This window comes from Oryzias latipes, chromosome 7 (assembly GCF_053564925.1).
Source record: "Oryzias latipes strain Hd-rR chromosome 7, Olatipes_Hd-rR_3.1".
Classification (NCBI taxonomy): domain Eukaryota; kingdom Metazoa; phylum Chordata; class Actinopteri; order Beloniformes; family Adrianichthyidae; genus Oryzias; species Oryzias latipes.
Genome location: NC_136243.1, coordinates 15394909 through 15415261, shown reverse-complemented (window position 1 = coordinate 15415261; position 20353 = coordinate 15394909). Strand labels below are relative to the sequence as shown.

General features: G+C 38.6%; 1 protein-coding gene and 1 long non-coding RNA gene across 6 annotated transcripts in view; one reads left to right on the top strand and one right to left on the bottom strand.

The window, feature by feature from the left end:
- Positions 1-20353, top strand: part of camta1a (calmodulin binding transcription activator 1a) — a 357406-nt gene that overhangs the window by 151282 nt on the left and 185771 nt on the right. The gene's annotated exons all lie outside the window — the stretch shown is intronic.
- LOC144994072 (uncharacterized) lies at positions 5167-6622 on the bottom strand. The gene is made up of 3 exons (XR_013657456.1): positions 6496-6622; positions 5726-5862; positions 5167-5333 (listed from the first exon to the last, which is right to left on the bottom strand). It is a non-coding gene; the product is annotated as an uncharacterized LOC144994072 (long non-coding RNA).

The following is a 20353-nucleotide window of genomic DNA, read 5'->3' as shown; positions in this document are numbered from 1 at the left end:
CAGAGCTCACCCAGGCCTGATCAAAGAGCCGTCTCTATAATCCCCCAGATTCAGCAGTCAGCCTGTTTCTGAGCATCTCCAGTTGCAGACGAGCTGTAGGGGAAAACATTTGCGGCTGAATTGCCCTGAAGTGGTGCTATTTTTAATTTTTCACAAAGTAAAAAGTGGGACCCCCCGCTGATGGTGCTCACAACAGCTTGGTGAAATTTGGAAGAACAAAGTACATGAAAGCAGAGCAGAGAAGTATCCTTATAGCGACAAAACAGCCTCAATAAGCCACTATAATTTAAACTTAGCAGCATCCACTTGCATAACATCCACAAGCAGGATGAATCATTTCTCACTAAATCCAGGCTTTGGGTTAAAATTGTGTTGAATCAGAAACAGACAAAAAATGTAAAAAAAAAAAAAAAAAAAAAAAGGTTAAAAATGCAGAAACCATAGCCGGTGGGTGACAAGCTCCCTGATCCGCTCCACTCTAATGAATCCACTTGGAGACTAATTGATTCATGTACATCTTTTTTTTTCTCATATGAGCTGGCATCCTGCTCCAAACTGTATGGCTGGATAGCTCAGATTTTGCTCATCATTTTTGTTTCACCAGCGATGTTAGTTTGGGTAAGTGAGGGACTGTAAGCTAGCGGGGGAGAGTGTAAACAGATAGGTGACGGCTAGTGGGGGCAGAGCTGCTCCGCACCAAGCAGTCCCACCCACAACTCAAAGGTACATTTCCAACAAACTACTGGCATTCTGTAGAAACTATGTCCCAGAAAAGGATTTTTTTTAATGATTTTTTATTTTGACTAAAAACAGCATAACCAAATTAAAAGATCACTGGGAACGCATTGACATTAGATCAAAAGATGACCAGAGTGGGACTTTAACTTTAAGTATGCTTTAGATAACATTTCTTAAACAGCAACCTGCTTTTATGTTTCCAGTGTTTAATGAACACACAATAACATAATACATACAATAACACTTCAGCACGGTGATTTTCTATAAAGACTATTTAAAAGTGCTGGATAGCTACACTTATGAAACATATGATCGCATCGTTGATGAGGGTAAAACACAAGTTTTAGGGGTGTGGTTTAAGTTTGGCTCTTATAAACGTGAAATTGGTATAAAGGAATAATGACTGCACTGGGCATGGAAAAAAGAAGTAAGAAATAGTCTGGAGGTTGAATTTCCAAAGAGGACTTAGAATGGAGAGATAGAGATGAGGTCAGTCAGATGAAGAAAGAAAGCTGGTCAGCAATGCCAGAGGAGGAAAAGCTAAAAATGCATGGTGAGGTAATGGCAGTGATGAATAGCCTGTAGCTGATCAGTAGAAGCCAGGTTGGAGTTTGAAGATTAGATTTTCTTACAGCACATGGACTTTTACTTTGATTATGAAATTAATACAGGAAAAAGCTGAACTACAAATGATTTGACACGGCAAAAAGGCTTTTATTCAGAGAACTGATTGTCCCTTTTTAACATTTTAAACACACATATAGATTACTTTGTTTGGACAATGTGTGTCTGTAAGTATTATTATTTGAAAAAAAGGAAGTTCTTATTTTATCAAAGTAAATTATTCTAAAGGATTGTAAAACTGGTACAGCAGCAGGGACGTGCACAGGATTTTAGAGGGGCAGGGGCTCAAAGTCATAAAAGAGCAGCAAAAACATTTTTTTGTCCTTTAAACAATATGATAATAAAGTAAAATTTTAAAATAAACTACTAGTAGATAAATACTCAGCCATTATTGGTGAAAGTGACATAATTGTCATTTTTTTATGTAAACAAATTATCGTCAACATGAATTTGTTCATTTTATCATAGACTTGAAAAACATCAGAGCAATAAAACACTGGAGGCTATTTATGTTGGCACAGTGTAATGATAATATTCTAAGCAAAGTCATCCCATAACTTTTATCCCCAGATAAATTCTGAAATTATTAATAATATTTAATGATATCAAAGTGTTGCTGTGAGGATTTTGGGTTTTAGTTCCGTTTTTCATCATGTTCTGTCCTGTCAGTCAATCCAGGTTCATGTTAGTTATTCACAGCTGTCTTCATTTCTATTATCTGTCTGCGGTGAGTTGACATGTCTGGTTTTCAGTTCCAACTTATCAGGTCATCTGCTTTATCAGCTTTTTGTTGCTCAAACGTTTTTGTCTTGTTTAGGTTTATTTTTAAATGTTTATGTTTCTGCCACCAAGCCCTTTTTTTTCTAAAATATGAACCATATTTAAGTCAGTGGATGGCGACTTTTTAGAACAGAACGCTCAGATTTAAGTTGCTTCAGTGTCACGTCGTCTCTTCAGTTCCGCGGGACAGCAGCTTCTCTCGCTGTCCTCGGCTGTCCCTAACTCTCTCTGGTGGGCCTGAATCCCAGTGGAGCCGCAAAGACAGAAGCAGCAGCTCAGAACCCTGTATTACAAAACATGGGTTCAATAGAATACTGCGGGATTTTGTCGCCATATTTTTGTCTCTCTTACAAAATGTATTAATGTTAATACAAAAAAAACAAAAACAGGAAAAAAAAACAGAGGGCAATAGGGCACTTTTTATTACGAGGCAAAAAGATCAGGTGGTCAAGCACCCCAAGGGCCCTATGAGTGCACGTGCCTGTACAGCAGTACTTGATTTTATCTCTTGACTGTTGCACAGATTTCAAACACAATGAATGATATTTTGCAGATTCACTAAAAAATCCAGGGAAATTATTGCACTTAATACTATCTATTTCATTCTAAAAACCTAATTATTTTGTTTTAGCTTTAAAGAAGAACCTTTCCATGACAATTGGTCTTGTTACATCACATTGCCTGACTATTTTTTGCTCAGTAAACACTTTTAACACTTATAAAGTCAAAATAAATCATTACACACACTCGTCTTCACATTCGATGATACTGTGCCACCATCATCATCAGTTTTTCACTTCCATATTTGTTGATATGCCTTGCAGAAGTTAGATAAAGTTGTAGTTAGTGTATAGCTCCAACGTCAATTAGGTATACATTTCCATGCATCACATAAATAAATATTTATACGCGGCAACAGTACTGATCATCAGCAGTGAAGATTCTGTTGTCTTGTCAGCTAACCTGGTGGCCAATTGGGAGACTAAAATAGTACTCTGTCTGTTGCCAAGGTTACAACATTGACAACATGATGTGGCCATTCATTCTCAATACTGTATCTCCCTGCCCTTCTGTGAGAAAGTGGCTGCTAATCTTAGCCCTCAATCTAACTGCCTGTCAGTGTGAAGTGGGAGCAGCAGAGGTATGGGATGAAGGGAGTTGGGTCAGTACCTTCCCTTCCAATGTGTTCCACTCATTTAAAGTCCCCTCCCCCCACCTGCCGCCACAACACAGCTTCTCTCCAGGTGGCGTGTGTTTCCTCTGCTTGCAGATAAAAGTCATTGGTCTCCTCACTGCTGCCAGTGTGTGATGGGTACAAATCAGACCTTTTTTTTTCCAAGGCAGATCCTTCACTTTTACCCTATGCAGGTACACAGTGGCTTGAGGAGGAGAGACTGGTTGAATGGCAACCAGATGGTATTAACAATAAAACTGTAATTGAAAGATATGTTATCATGCCTTTTTCAAGCTGTGGGAAGTGGTATCAAGAAGACATTCCTGTAAAAAAAAGAGAGAGAGAGAGAAGAAAAGGGACCTCTTTTAATTAAAAAAACACAGCTTAAAGGGACGACCAAAAGTTGAGACTAGAGGCAAGAATAAGTTTTCGCTCTCCTTTGTGTGGTGACACTGACAAATAGAGCTCCGTGTTTGAAAAGGAGACTTATCTATGATGGGTAATAAATTCAAAGTCATGAAGATGAACGTGCTCTTTGAGGTACAGAGGGCTTTAGCCGAAGTCATATTATCTCACACCAACAATTGGAGGCAACACTGTCACATGGTGTCATCCCCTTGACTTGATTCGTCAAAAGGTGAGAGCGTGACGTCTCTCTTGGTAGTAGGGTTATCTCTGCGCTATTGTCACAAGCAGTGCATCTGAGGATAATTTCTTTCAACTTAGCTTCACAATGGTTTTGGTTATGAAATAGAGTAAGTTGGGAAAAAGCAATCACATGCGGATAGGAAACATATTTTTGTGATCTCAGAATTAGGTTACACTACAGTGGATTTAAGGCCCTATCTAATTCAGAATCAGTGGCTTAGGACATTTGCAGGCCAATCACAGGGACATTTAACTTTTCTTTAACACACCTTTGTGGTTCTTATAATATGCATGAACATGTTTTTGGTCAATTGCTCCAAACTGCAGCTTCAAACTGATTTTAAAATGATGCAGGCCTGGAAAAGGGGGGAATGGAGTGAGATTATGGAATGGTTTTTGCTTTCAGTACAGATAAAAATTCAATGCATCTGAATATCAGACTTGACTATTGCCCTGACTACTGCCAGCATATTTTTATTAGCTGCTTGACAGTGCAGCATAATGTTGGAATTACAACCACAGCTAGTGTAATTCAGAGGTTCCAAAGAAATAAACGGTTTCACAGCCTTCATAGCCCATCTTATCTTCTAAAAGCCTTGTGAAAAACTAGTTTTCCCAGGTAAAAGAACAACATAATTTTAGAATTTTGCATCACACATGTTTTGCAATTACAATTTTCTTTCTAGTTCAAGGGTTCTGTTATCCTAGTATCTTGGGATAATGGTGCTAGTATTTAATGAGTTCAATGAGAGGAGAGACAGCGAAGAGGATTGTGGGAGCTGAGCTCCCAGACCTGGACGCAGGGCCGGCCCTGGTCTTCTGGGGGCCCTAAGCGAAATTTAATTTGTGGGCCCTCCAACTGATCAGCAGCACCAAAAAAAGCAACTGTTGTTGTAATATAAATGAGATCTCTCTATTAATACATTTGTGAATTATTGTTGCTGCCGAAGAATTGAATACAGTAAATTGTCTGCATGTTGGATGCACATTTAGTGGTGCCAAACAAATTTTAAATGCAAAGAAATAAATATGAATGACAAATGTATATAGATATACATTTTTTTAATGTAACATTAGGCACTCAACAAATGACATTCACAAAACTCCAACTTATTAAAAACAGCAACTTAATACCAAATCAGATAACGATAAAACAATCATACATAAAGAAAACAACAGCTCACTGAGGGGGATTTTAGAAAGTCAGAGTCTTTTTCAGTCTGAAAAGGACCTCTTTGCACCAAATCCATTCTTACTGGATCTAAGAGTGTGGTTGGTCATTCAGCTTGACCAACTGGGTTTGAGGTACCGGTAGGTGGAATTTTGGATCCAGTAGGCTCCTCTTTCATACACGCCTCTCTTGGAGCCTCTGGAACATAAGATACATAACTTCAATAAAAGCAAACAGTGAAAAGTAAAGCAGTCAAATGTTTTCCCTTTCAACAGTAGATGTGGTGACAGGAGTTTCTTCTGCAGCTAAAAAACAAGAATTATAATTATACAATAATCAATGATAAAGCTAATAAAATACCTAAAGCAGAAAACTACTAATAGTTTAGTGGCTCGATTAAAATCTGTGTGCAGGTTTTTCACAAATTCATGATCTTTTTATATATTTATGAGATTTATTGTTTGATTGGGATATTTATTCATTTTTATTATGAACAACTTGGGACTCCATTCTCTTCAGCTGCTGTTTATGAACATAAGGGGTTATGCAGACACTGTTTTTTAAATTACTTTACATGCTATTAAAATTACCTGAGATGACATCTTCAGTGAAGTCAGGAACATCTTGGGATGTGGACGCTGCACCACCTCCAATACTTTTTGAGAGCAGAAGAAACTGTCGGCTGAGACGGAACTGTGCAAAACATCATCATTATGTAGAATCAAAACTGCAAAATACAAATAAGAAAAAAATTTACCCATTTATAAATAATAAATGTGAACAATAATTTGAGTATAAATGGAAATTTAAGCATTTATACACGTCTTTATCAATTATTTTGTATGTTCATGATTTTAAAATTAGTACATTTATTTTGTTTATCATTTTATGAGAACATTCATTTCCTATGTATTTGGCAGTTTTGATTCTCCATATTTCATGCCAATGCAAGATTTTAAGACACGTTCAATGTTGAAAAAGTCGGAATACCTGACCTGCTAAAATAAACAGCAGTTGTTTTAATGACATAAAGCTGAAAATGCAGAACGCACTAAATATTTGTAGCAAAACAATAACCAATACGATAACGTGAGTTAAACATTTTTCAGCCACCATAATCATCATTATTTACTTTTCTCTGCTCTCAGCTGTTTTAGAAGGTCATGTCCGACCTCATCTTGGAAACTTGGGTATCAGAATTATTTTCGAGTTTTCCATTGGAAATTACGACAAAAACGGGGTCGTTAATCTTAATGTGCAATCTTCACCTCGGATCGATTAGTATTTTACGTAAATCGCGCAGCTGCACAAAAATACTGGATAATGTAAAAAATACGGCCCCAACATCCTCCAAACTTACCTTGTGACTGATGTTGAATTCTTCATCTTTTTTCAGCTCCTAATGATGGATAAAGTCACTAATGGCATGAAGTTGTCTTGTTGTCGCTTTGATCAGTGTGACAAAATGTGCTCGTTTTTTTCTTTTCCCCAACTTTATTGAAATAAAATGAGCTCGTAAATACACAGTGTGCCAGGCTCAGATGCAATGATGTTGACCAATCGCTGCTAAGAGGGGCGTAACGTCCTTATTTGGGTTGCCAGATTGGTTCAGGTGTGTTGAAGGGGGGATCACAAAAGTGCAGGCAACTTTCTCTTGCACAACATTCAGAGCGCACGCTGGTACGTAAATTCTATGAAATTGGTTGCCAGGTTTGGGTCTTTTTTGTTTATTTTTTCGCCACTTCGGGGCCCTGATAGTGACGGGGGCCCTACGCGGCTGCGTAATTCGCGTATAGGGAGGGCCGGCCATGCGGCTGGACGCAGTGTACAAAGTGCGTTTAAAAAGAAGAGCACGAATCATCAGCAAGGACAGCAACCACCCTGGACATTCCCTGTTTGTGCCGCTGCAAGAGGTACCGCGTTTTAAAAACAAGGACAAATAGACTGAGAAACAGTTTCTTTCCCAGAGCTGTAGTCTCCATCACCCCCCTGCGCTTTCTATCTCCCACTGACTCAAATCGTATTCATCTCGGACATCCCTCAGTGTAACATACCACTGAATGTGCAATAAAGCTGTTTATTTATTATGAAATTTATATTTAAAACTTCTTAACCTATTTCAGATGTTTCATATTCTTATATTGGTTTTTATTCTTTGATGTCTACTTCTTTTTTTGACTGAGTGCCAACAGAATTTCGTTGTAGAAATACAATGACAATAAAAATCTTTGAATCTTTGAATCTATTACAGACACACTTTGACATTGTTCATACCCTTAATTGAAAAGAAATGTATCCTACCCTCTGAAGTAGTCACACCATATCCCTGCTCCATTCCCTGTGCACCAGTTTATATTATCTGTGGCTAATTTATGTCACACTTAATATGGCTTTGATTGTTAATGTCCAGGGTAAGCTAAGTCTTGTCGCCCTTGTGCTGTTGCATCTCTCTTTACAGATAAAAACGTATTCAACATTTTAAAGTTTTATATATTTTTTTTAAATCCACCTGCTTACTTTGCTTGTGAGTAACATCAAATTTAAGCAATACACTGGTTAGATCCTTTCACAATGGTTATTGTTGCTGACTGAACTTGCTGTAGAGCGGTTTTCTTTAAAAGCACCACTCATGAGTGACAAGCATGAACACATGCGATGGATTTGGTACAATTAAACCTGGTCTTGGCTTGGACTCAGTGAAAGATGCAATAAAGACGACAGTTTATTTTGGATAAACTCCCTATCTCCCGCAAGCTTTACAGGGGGAGCCTCCGCACACTAAATCAGTTGCACGAACATATGAAGGGATAAAGTGGCTCTATTAAATTTGTTGACTCCTAAGATCGCCTCTGAAACTGCAGAGGATTGCATTTGTTGGCTCTCCTATCCCTGCTAGCCCTCTACACAGCTTCTGGGATTGAATCAGACAGTGCCCAGATCCTCACCATTGCATGAGATGAACACTATTGAATTGCTTGGCTTGTAGATCCACAATTCTAACTTCTTTAGACTATATTGAATTTACCTTCCTGGGCAATCAATAATACTAAGTTTTGCAGGCAGTATTGAACTCTATCCACACACATCTACTTGGTGGTTGGTTTCTCTCCAATTGCTTTGGAATCTGCCGGCTGTCACGTAGTCTACAAAAAGACTGATTCAGAGCTGCCTTTTAAAAATACGGTTCAAAAAGCCACAGGATTTGTGCAGACTAGGCAACATGCTATAACAAAAGAAGTGTTCAGCCCTGAACATGGAGACAGATGAGAAAAAAAGTCTTGTCTTGTCAAGGTAAGATCGTATACTTTAAGCTTTTTAAGTGCTTTGCAGATGCAAAGAACCATGAAAAAAGAAGATGTTATTTCTCTGTTTTAAATGCTGACTTCCACCTTCGAGTCCATAATCCACATGACCTTCAGTGTCTAATGAGGCACTGTTCAGAAGATTATTGTACCCTCTGAAAGCCTGTCCAAGAGAGCAGAGGGCCTGGAGGGCAGCAGCATATCTGTGGAATGCCGTGGCATTCAGTACATTGCAATTCACCATTGGCCCCCTGGGTAATAAAGAGGCCTAATAAATGAATCCATCAGAATGTCTGTGTGTTGCTATCTGTGTGTATCTGGAATGCGGTCAGTCTTAGACGTGCCCACTCTCCGGGCACATGGAGGAAAGGGATGCCATTGCTGGCAGGTCTGATGAATGGCTGGCATGCCGTGCCTTGACAAAGATGAATGTGACAGCCCCCATCTCCCAAAAGGGGAGGAGGGGGGGCGGCGGAGATCAACTACCATGGGGAGATCATGTGATTGTGACCGCCTCCCCCCTCGCAGTTACATTCCCTACTGGCTGTGGCGGTCGGGGTGGGAGACGGAAAAAACAAACAAAATACATGCATCATCCTATTGAATGACTGCATCATCCTTCTTCCTGCATGTCTTTAAAAATCGTATGCACAAGCCTGACATCAACATTGTGGTGGGGGAGCAGCCTGCAGAGTTTATTTATTTTCCATCAGGCAAATTGTTTGAAATAAGCACTTCTTTAGACTAAAGTGCAGTATTTAATAAAGGCACTTGGAAAAAATGACAGGCTATAGCAAACACAAAAGAATTTATCAATAAATCTCCTTCGACCAGAATTGATGTGGTAATCTGTGCATGATGGTAAACAGAAGAAGGCCTAAAGCCCTTTTCGCTTTTCGACATTATCAGAGGCAGGAGGAAATTAAAGACTCCAGATCAATATCAATATTTGTTTTCTATTACTCAGGTGTCCTTTGATTGCCTGCATGAGTGAATGACTGGAGTCGGATTTTTGGTGTTTTGTGTCAGATAACTTTTACGGTCTATTAAGCGGATCACTTGTATTTAGAGTGAAGATGTTCCTGAACTGTCCGAGCAACCATCAGCAATCGCTCCTGTTTAAAGGGCAGCTTATCATCATCAGGTGAAGGAGAGCAGGGGGATTCTTTCAATAAACAACCAGATTTTTATTGTAATAAAACATTCAGTGATACTGTGGTGCTCGCTACTGATTTAAAGTTATTATCTGAATACATCAGTCTCAACAGAAATGATGCTGTTGTGCAGCTGGAAAATCCTCATTGACCTCTCTTTTAAACTCTTCAATAGACCGTCATATTCCTAATGGCAAGGAGGAGATGGGGGGGGGGGGGGGGGGGGGGGTGTTGGAGCCGCCTGTTAGCTTCCTTTTTCGGAGAAGGGCCTTCGTTGAGACAGAGAAGGCATTGAGTCAATGGAAAACTGAGATGATTAAGAGACTTTTGCAGCTAACAGAGGAGTGAGAATTGGTTTCTATTGCACCCTCCTTTTCATGGCCTGGTTTAGTGGACAGGCTGGTGCTATAGTCTGAGCAGAGTCAAGACTTGCCTATTAATAGACTATTGAGTGCTATTGATCCCTGGCTCGTGTGACACATACGATACAATAAGCCATAGATCCCAGTAAAGAGCCGTGTCTTTCTTTTCACTTTACCACAATTGCATATGATTATAGGACTCTGAAGATCAGGGAGACAGGCTTATCTCCTCGGTGACCAGAAGTGCAATAGTAGCCTGGCTAAAAGCTGACTGCAATTTGGAAACCTTTGTCACAAGTACAAAAGCTCTCCAGCAAAATTGCCACAGTGGAGACCTGGATTTGCCTATACTTATTTCTGCTCTTTTATGACATCATGGATAGGTTTTTGTGCAAATCGCCCAAACATGAATACCTTTCAAAAAGTCAAGAATCTTTTTCTTTGCATCCAAGGTGAGAATAACTCCATAAAGCCGTCGTGCAATTACAGATAAATTAGAGGAATAATTACGAGAATGGTGGTTATATCCATAACCACTACTAATGGTCAATTCCAGAATGTTGTCTGCTATGTGCTAAATTTTGTTTAATGGAGAAGGCAGATGTTTACCTGTCGCCAAAACAGGGAACAAACCTCAAATAGGCAATTTATAATCTAAATAATAGAAGAGTAATTCCAGGATGAGGAAAAAAAAGAAAAGACAGCTGCTTGAAATAAAAAAGAGGAAGCCTTGACATATAATTGAATTGTTGAAAATGTATAGTGCCAGGAGTAAAGAAACAGCATTGAAAAGATGCACAGTTAAATGTGAAAACCCCTTTTACTTTAAGGCACCTAGTGGGGGTTGGAAAAGGCGAAAGTCTTAAAGTATCACAAACAGTGTAAAAGCTTTTATGATACACATTGAACCATGTATCGATGGATTTGCCATACTTTTACTCCATTTTCATACTGTTGTAATAATAAAAGGTTAAATATCTGTTACTATGAAAAGAAGGATTTTTTTTGAGTGTTTTACACTAAATTGTTATTTATAGTTATTAAAAGATGCAGCAAGTGTGTAGTTTAAACTGTCACTTAAAGTCTGCATAAAAGAGAAATATCAAAATGTATTAATTATTCAAAATGTAAAAGAAAGGAATCTACCAATAATGTATATAAAGTACATCTCTGCAATATAGCTTGTCATGTAAAAAAGTCAGCACTTTCACATGCTTGTCTGACTCACTTTATAATTTATATTTGAGGAAAACAGCTCGGTAGCCTAGTGGCTGGTTGTAGGCACTAAGACTAGAGCATTGCGTGTTTGAATCCATGATCTGCTCATACCAATGACTTAAAATGAGCCTGAATGCCTCTCTGCTTTTCACTCAGCATTAAGAGTTGGAACCTGGGGGTTAAGCTGCCAAATTGTTCCCGAATGAGCCTGTGACTGTTGCTGACTGCCTCCCCAGCGGATAGATAAATGCAGAAAACAACAGTCCACACACCCAACTGTGTGAAGCCTAATGACACTTTAAATCTCAAAAGAATTTCGTGCTTAGGGTTTGGAGATCCTTTCTAACAAGAGTTGGTGATATTTCTTTTTAGCAAACAAACAGGGTTTTAGGTGAAGAGATGCAACTATTTCATCACCTCAGGCTGCAAGTCAGTAACTACAGTTACCTGGTTACTCCATGGCTAGAACGTATCATTACTATAAAAGTATTTCAGTTCCTGATTGGGACTCTCGCTTTCCAGTAGTTATTTTTAAATAACAAACAAGTAATAAACACATGCTTGTTTTGATGTTCTACTTGGTATTTTTTTTGTTTCTTTTCAACAGTTGACAGATTTTGGAATAAAACAAGCTTAAATAAAATTGAAGGTTCAAATTTAAAGAGAGATTCTTGTATATTTTCTATTTACAAAGTAAGGGAAAAATCAATGCCAAGTCAAATGTATGTATTTTGCTCCTAACTGAGGATTTTAGGAATTGTCTGGTGGTTGTTTTCTGGGTTTTCTTATAATCTCTTATGACAAAAGCAAGTGAGTATCTAGCAAGGTAAAAAAAAGACAAAAAAAAGATGTTTGTCATAGATTAAGCTTTCTTTAAAGTTTACAGAGTCTGAAATCCTCAAAGAATGATTAAAGTATTTTATTCTAAATTACTGTCTACTTTGGTTTTACGTAATTTAGTTGCACATTTACAAAATATATTACCTTACAAAAACAATATTAATCATTTGCTCAAAATTTTAATTGTATTATCTAATTGTTAAAACAGTTCTGCTGATACTGTAGTTATTAAAAAAAAAGGTTAAAATGTCGGAATACATAAACTTGCAAGTCCTAAAAATTACACTAACTACAACCCTGATAAGTAGTGGTTTGATAGTTATTTATTATTGTTATTATTATTATTATTTTTATAGTTCCACAGCATTTTGTTAACATTGTTTTGTAATTGTAGTACATGGGTGACAGGTGTGTGGTTGTAGTACAGCTTTTACCTTCAGCATATCATATCAAAAGAGACAGTGTATCTCATCAAGGTTTCAAAGCTGTGAAGAGAGCCTGAGAGGAAGGATTTGTAATAGAGAGACACTGTGATGGGATCTCAACAGCATGCTGGTGAAGATGGCCTGCTGACTTGCCATCTCATACTCACAGATGGACGGTGTGTCAGGGGAATCTCGCACACACTGATCAGAGACTCCCCTCCTTTCCCACAGTGGGAGGAAATGGGACTGAACGAGAGGAGGAAGAGCGAGGAAAGGAGTTAATCACTGCACTAATGCCGCACTTTATCATCGTTTCCTTAGCCCTTCTGCTCACCCTGGCTACAAGTACTTAGCCGTCTAAACAGCGCCCCCTGCTTTTAGGTTTATCCATAGCAATGCTGAGTCTAACTTATTTCTGACCTCTTGAAAACACTAGTGGTAATCCAAGAACTACATGTCTTCTATGTGTGTGGAAAAAAACAGGCCAAGCACCTAATAAAAAATGCCGATCCTGGAAGCCAACCTAAGTGGACAGTGACAGGTAGAAGATTTGGACAAGCTTGCCTGAACCACATCAGATATGCATTAAGCACAAAGTGCGTTTCATGCTTTGGAGAAGCCCACATGCGGCGAGCTGACCCTATAATGTTTGTGCACACAGCTTGTGTGACAAGTGTGTGTTTGTGTGCAGTGTATTTTCGAGGGTGCACTTTTTGGTTTTTGCATATGTGCTTGAGTGCCTACAGGAGGCATGCTGTGCGCAGAGTTGCATCTGACGCTGACTGTGAAGGTGAGTGAGTGTAAGCAAGCTCCTCCCTCAGGCTCTTGTTCCAGACACAGTTACAAACAGGATCTTAAGAAGTGTTGTGCTGTACTGCCATGCACAGCAGACCATCAGCATGGATTCCAAAAAGCACAAGTCCAAGTTTTGTGTGAATAACTGACAACTACAACTGCTTCACTGCCACAGCAGGTTCTCTTTTAAGCCACATGAACTGCCACACTTTGCAGCATTCCGCTCAATTAAACACTGTGCAATACATTTTCATTTATTTTCATTATTTCCAACGAGATTGGTTCCCTTTTGTTTTCTTATTTTGCATGCATTTCAAGGTGATCTTACCGATAATCATTGTGCTAAGTGGGCTTGTGAAAAAAGGAAAAAGGGATTAGCAGATATGGGCCTCATTCGCAATGATTTTATAAGAATTTTTTTAAACTGTTCTAAACAAATATTCCCTTACATTCATGTATGTGTTAGCAATGCCACAGAAAGTTGCACTAATAGGACAAACCTAAGTCGAATATACAAGACAAAAAAAAAAGATTAGAAGAAAGATTAAACCAGAAAAAATGCTGGCATGGAAAAAGCCTAAGTAATAGCTTTCAGTGAACTTTACAGAGAAGTTGGTGTAAATTAACCAGTATATACAGTGGTAATCAAACCACCCATGTGTCCCTAAAACAGTGTCATCCTCCTCATCATCAACCCAAATGATTCTACATTTATGTCTTTGCTGGGCTTCTTCAGTGTCATCCTTTATAAAGATTGTGCACTGTTCTTACAAAATGTACTCAGGCTACTGCAACTCTTTTCATACGTGTTACATCTTTGATAATTACAATAAAAGCATATTTTAAAATAGCCATCATGCTAAAAAATTGCCTAAAGAAACTTTAGGATGAAAATAATTTCAAATATTTTTTTAAGTCATTAATCATATTTTATATATCTGCTATTTTAAATAATCCCTACAGTGACAAAAATCAAGTATACGTGTTTTAGAGTAACATAAGACTACATTCTAATATTTAATCACTGGACCAAATGACTCAAACCCGCTTATCTTTTTTTTTATTGTATAATTCTGCACAGCATTGTTACACAGCTTTGAGCTCATCCTTTGAAAACAGGAATGAACTGCTCTCAAGATATGCTTTCTATAGTTAAGATGATACATCTTTAAAAAATGTCCTAAAAGCAAAAAAATAACAGATGAGTCACCAGAATCATACAGGATTGAAAGTACGGTTTTAAAAAAAACATTTTAAATTCACAAACTCTATTTAAATAACATGGCAGAAAAACAAAAGCAACTGAGGGAAATACTTGGAAAGGATGAGTGGAGCTCAAACAACAAGATACCCCTTCAGATGTACTGTTGTCCAGTGTAAAAGGTGACATACACTGTCAGGGTTTAAACTGACCCTGGGGAAGTTTCTATTTCTTATCCAAATACAGGATTTCAGAGGCGACAGTCAAGAGAGTAAACAGGTCTAAAGTAACTAAAAAACATCTAAGCAAGAAGCATTTCTAACAAGCTAAAATCTTAAAGGGCCTATACCATCTTAAGCTCTTTATAGTAAATAATGTCCATGTCACATGATAATAAATTACCTTTTGGCACATAAAATACCTTTTTTTTAAATGAAAAAATTGTTATTCTTTGCAGCTCATTTCAATACCCGGAAGTAAGACAAGTCGATCTCTGAGGCACCCGTTTTCGCTTTGTGTGGCAGCTTGTCTGCGTCTCACCCACGAAAACAAACAACATCTAAACTTTTGTAAAGGTAGTTTCATATTTAAAAGGAAAGTGTCTTTGCCAAACACAACGAGCTCCTCGGAGGAAGTGCGTGTTTGTATTAGCCTGGGGGCGGTGCTGGCAGCACAGACTCTTCCTGGAAGGGGCTGTTCCTCACTTATCTACGTCACAATGTGAGGACCCACTCGTTGTTGTGGGTTGGGAGGGGCTTGTGCTCAGATAAAGGTTTTTAGAGGAATACTCAGAAATTTTGATTTTTTTTTTTTTGTCATTGTATATTGTGTTTATTGACCTATATTTAATAAAATCCCGCCCACTACTCTGATGAACGCTTTGCAGAAACTATGTTATACAGAACAACGGTTTTTGTTTTGTTTTTTTCCACTAAAAACGTCACAATCATGATTAAAAGACAACTGGGAATGCTTTTAAAATAGATCAAAAGATGATCAGAGTGGGATTTTAAAGAAACTTTTTTTGCACAAATTTGTCCCTGGTAAATCTGTTTTAAGCAGTTACCAAGCCAGCAGTAAAAATTGCACAGAAAATTCTGCTAAACAATTGAATAAATCCACTGGTGCATAACTTCAAACATTGTTTCTTCTTTTTTAATAGCTTCACAAAATAAATTGCTAATCACAGCTTGTTCTTTAGTCCAAAATGACAGACAGTTAACAAATTTTAGAATAGTTTTAAACAATACTGAATGGTAAATTTAAGTTTTCTGGCTAGTTTACCCCATTAACTTTCAGATTATGCTGGTTGATTAGCTCAAATTCAAAATGAACTCTTAAAAAATTTAAATTAAGCCCGTTTGAGATCTCCCAGCTGTATGGAGACAAGAATGATTTGAGTACAGTATCAGAGTAAATTGCACTATGATGTATGCTAATCTGAAATATACTTGGCTCTTGCATTTATCAATTAAAATGAACTAGCCTGCAGACTTTGTCTAAAGTTATTTTACAAAACTTTTTTATATCTTCAATTTTACAGTGATAATGCGTCTCCCAGATATAAGCGCTTTGAATTTTTAAATGCTACCTAGAGAAACAAGAGAGAAAGAAAGAAAAGGGAAGGAGTTGGCTTTGATACATATATCTCAGTGGTTTGTTCAACTGTCAGCCAAGTCATTGGTTTTGGGTTCAATGTACACAATAATTGATTTGTGTCTATTTCTGTTCTTTCCTCTGATCCAACCTAGTCCCAAAAGGTGATTGCTTTTGACACTGGTTCTCTCTGGTTCTAATTTTATCTGTATTCATTGTTTTATTGGTAGCCATTTCTCCAAGAATCCAAATACAAAAGAGATTATTTGGTCTTACAGACACTTTCGGGACCAAAGCGGACGATAACAATTGCTAACAATGCAGAACGAAAATATTTTATGACAGTTTTAATTTTGGTTGTTGTTGCATGGTTTAATGTTTTGTTGCATTTCTTAAGTTGGTTATGAAATGACAATTCATATTTTAATTGAATAGAACAGAATACAATGCCATACAATTCAATACAATACAAACAGTATTTTTTTCCTTGGACAAAACATATAACACCAATTGTAAGAAGCTTTTAAATTCTGTAAAAAAAAGTCACTTTTTTGTTTAGTGTGACGCAATGTGCTTACATTCCAACATCTCTTGTTTGGTTTGTGAGTAAGTACTGACTGGAATTTTATGGAAACATGGAAGGTTGTAAAAATGTCTTCAAACTAAAAATTGTATCTAGAATGACTGACGGGTGTGTAGACCAGAAGGATGTGTCCCTGTGTTTCTTTTTTTTTTTTCAAATAACTTCAGTCAGATTGTGAGAATCTTGTTGAAGCCCTAAAACCAGGGCTGACCACCTCTGTCAACTCCCAGTCCAACCTCTGGCTGTTAGCTCTGGTACAGAGCTTTTTGGTGATGGTCTAGTGTGTGGGACTCTCTGTGATAAAGTGACAGCCACATGACAAGACAGAACTGTTATCACAGCTCTGTTGAGGAGACACTGTCGGAAGAGTTTGGCTTGATGGCTGTCACTTTGTCTACATGTCTGCCTTTCTGATCACACTGTATGTACACATAAATCTAAACGCACTAAATGATACATCCATCAGTGCTTAATGGGTTTCTGTTTTTAATACACCTGGTCACATGCACAGTCAACAAACTGGTTGTGGAGATGCTACGCTGCAGTGATTTCAGCTTTGGTTCCACATCACCTCCTACTAATGGTGGTAATTAATTGATGAATGAGGTCAAATCGGAGATATCCAGGCACGTCTCAATTCGGTTACAACCCTACCTCATCCCTGAGCTCACCTCTCTGCCACCCCCCAAGTTGTTTTCTTAATGCGCAGTGCACCACATTCCCTCCGTGCTCATCTGCATAAGACCTTGGGATGAATGTTAACGATGTTTAATTAGACAAGACGTGGGATGGATGAGTGGATGGAAAAAGTGAGGCCAGAGTGGTGCTGCCCCCCGCTGGGGAAAGAAAAGCGTATTAAACACACCTAGGAAGATAAAAGCATTCACACGCACACGCACACTTGTACACGTACTTAATGAACAATAAATGACCATTTAAAGGGCAAGAGATGCAGCTGAGCATACCCTTACACATGATTGGTATACTCTGACTAGGTGCTATGAGCTCCCTTTTCCATATTTCACCAATATCAAGGGCAAGGAGCCCTTATTGTTAATACATTGTAAATGAACAATTTTAAATGCAATATATTTGTAGAATATTATGTAGTGTGGAGTGACTGGCCTTGATGGTAAATCTAATTAGCCAAACTTTTATTTCTCACAGCTTTTCCATCCGGAATCAGATACTTCTTGTAAGATTAATTGGCCCAAACTGAAGACATTCAACATTTATTCAAATTAAATGCTTCTTCCTGGCTCAGGCCCTTCACTGTATATTAAGAGTTTTTGTAGAATTCTACTTCTGCATTAATACAGGTTGAGTGAATGGAGTGCAGCAAATCCATTCACTCATAACCCTACTAGGCATTCCCCTTTTGGACTAATGAAACTCTTGCTAGTTATTTTTCTGGGTTGGTACTGGTTGACTGCTCATTGTGACTGGGATCAATGCTTGGTGAGTGCATCATGATCCATGCCTAAGGCCAGCATGCAGGCTTCCCATGCTTATCTAAGACACTGGAACAACTTTCTCATCACTCCGTTCACTCCGTATAAACATTTCCACTACACTGATCTGTGAATGCACATCAGGCAGCAGCTCACTGCAGAGTAATCCAGTAAATGATCAGCTTATAGTGTCGCCATCGCAGAGATAGGGGGATGCAGATGTTTCACGCTAGCTGTTCACTAGTGAGGCGTCTAAATCCAAGTTTGGTGTATGACCTGCTGTTTTTATTCTATCTTCTCAACCAGGTGACTGACTGTGGGCTGGAAAAAAAGGCACACTCATGACTGCCTATTGCTTGCTGTCTTGCCCTTCAGACTTGTTCTTATCTTGTGGTCACGGCCAGAAAGAGACACCTGCAAATTCTCTGGATTATCAGGGTGCCTGGGGTAAGGTGTTTAATGCAACCCCCCCTCAAGGGCCCTAGGCTGAAGATGGGCTAACATGATCAGCCGAAGCAAGCTCAGCAGAGGTAACTGATTGTCAAGACTGAGATCAATAACTTTTTAAACACATGAAACATTCAATGAAAGAGACAGTTTAGAGACACGAGTAAACATTCTTGGATTACCACAAAGGAAAGGGGGACGTGTTTGTTCTCCTAGAAGTCCTGCTTTCAAAACAACAAAGCCGCTTGTTCTTCCTTGTGAGGGAGATGCTATTTTAAATCTCCACTCTTAATTAATTTGGAGAGCGCATTGAGGGAGCGTTTGTCACCCTTGCTCTCGCCTGTTAGTGCTATTTGTCTCTGGGTGACCTTTGATTTCACACTGCATTGGTTTTCTCCTGTTATGGACAAGAGGCGCTTTTTGCTGACAACACAGGAAACCTTATCTTTTAAATAAGTAATTCCTCAAATGCTTGGTGAGTACACCAGCAGCAAAATATTGGGATTGCTGAAAAGGCAAGCATAGAAGCTCGCTGGGGAAAATGTCTTCCCTCTCTGTATGCTACAGCACCTTTGTCTAACTCTCATTAAAAATTCCACTACACATTGTTTGAACAAGGTTTGCTATATAAAAGTATGTATGTCTTTGTGTATGTGAGCAGCTCTTGATTGGATTCTGCTCTGTGTGAGGCTTAAGAGGAGAAAAGGGGAAAAACTTTGTGCTTGTTTTATTAAAAGGGTTGGAGGATTCACACAAAAAATAAATAAAAAAGCTGCAGATAGGCCTTTTTGGCAGCAACTGGAACCCAGAGCTTTCAGGTTTTTGGGAAAGGGCCATTGATTGGGGTGATGGCTGGGGTGACTTAGAGGTGGAACGACTGAGGGAATTGCAGAGGGATGTATGTGCTGGCACTTGGCTCTGTGGGTTCTGGCTGGGTGCTGAAGCAGTCTTCAGTAACATTGATGCATGGCCATGAATTATATTATGCCTTGGCAGCTGCTTGCTCCAAGATTCATCTCAGCTGTCATTAGGTTTATATTTATCTGTCTAAAAAATCCAATGTATAATCAAAGAAAAAGCAGTTTATAAAATATATATATTAAAAAAAAGATTTATAAAGTAATTATTAGATGGAGAAGTATCCTCGAAAATGTGTATCTGCTGAATTTCAATAAAATGTTGTTTCTGGCATAATACAGTTTGGCAAATGACAGATCAAGTGGAAATTTCCATGTTGGTTTCTTTGAACATTTCAAAAATCTTGTGGATAACGCCTTATTCAGAGGCTGCCTGTGAGCTGTAGCAGCCCGGGTTGGTTAAGACAGAAATGATGGCTAGAGCCTTTTGTTCAACTCTGACACGGCTGTTCGGATGCCTTTGTCCTGGGAAGAGAGGCCCATTCATGGTGTGCCCGAGGAACAAATTGAATCTAGTGGACAATTAATAGCCATGCGGCATGTTTAATTAAGAGCGTGCAGTCAGCAGGCGACATGAGAGAGAAAAACAGGCGAGGGCTACAGAAAAAGCCAGACTGGGCTCACAACGGGAACAGGACGTTGGAGCATCTGACTGATCGATCCTTGTCGTCTATAAAGAGCTCCCTAACTTTTGGATGGGACGGTAAGATTGGGGGTGTGCAGATAAAGGCAGAAAAGTTGTCTGAAACAAACACCAAATCCATCAAGATTTTCTATTACATGCATAGAAACAATTGGTCGACTCTTCTTGTTAAAATGTCCTTGAACAAGAATATTACTTGTGTTAAGTGCTCATTGACAGTATCAAACGTGGGTGGTTAATGTTACATAGATGTCTGGAGTTTGGAGACAAAACAGGAACGCCTC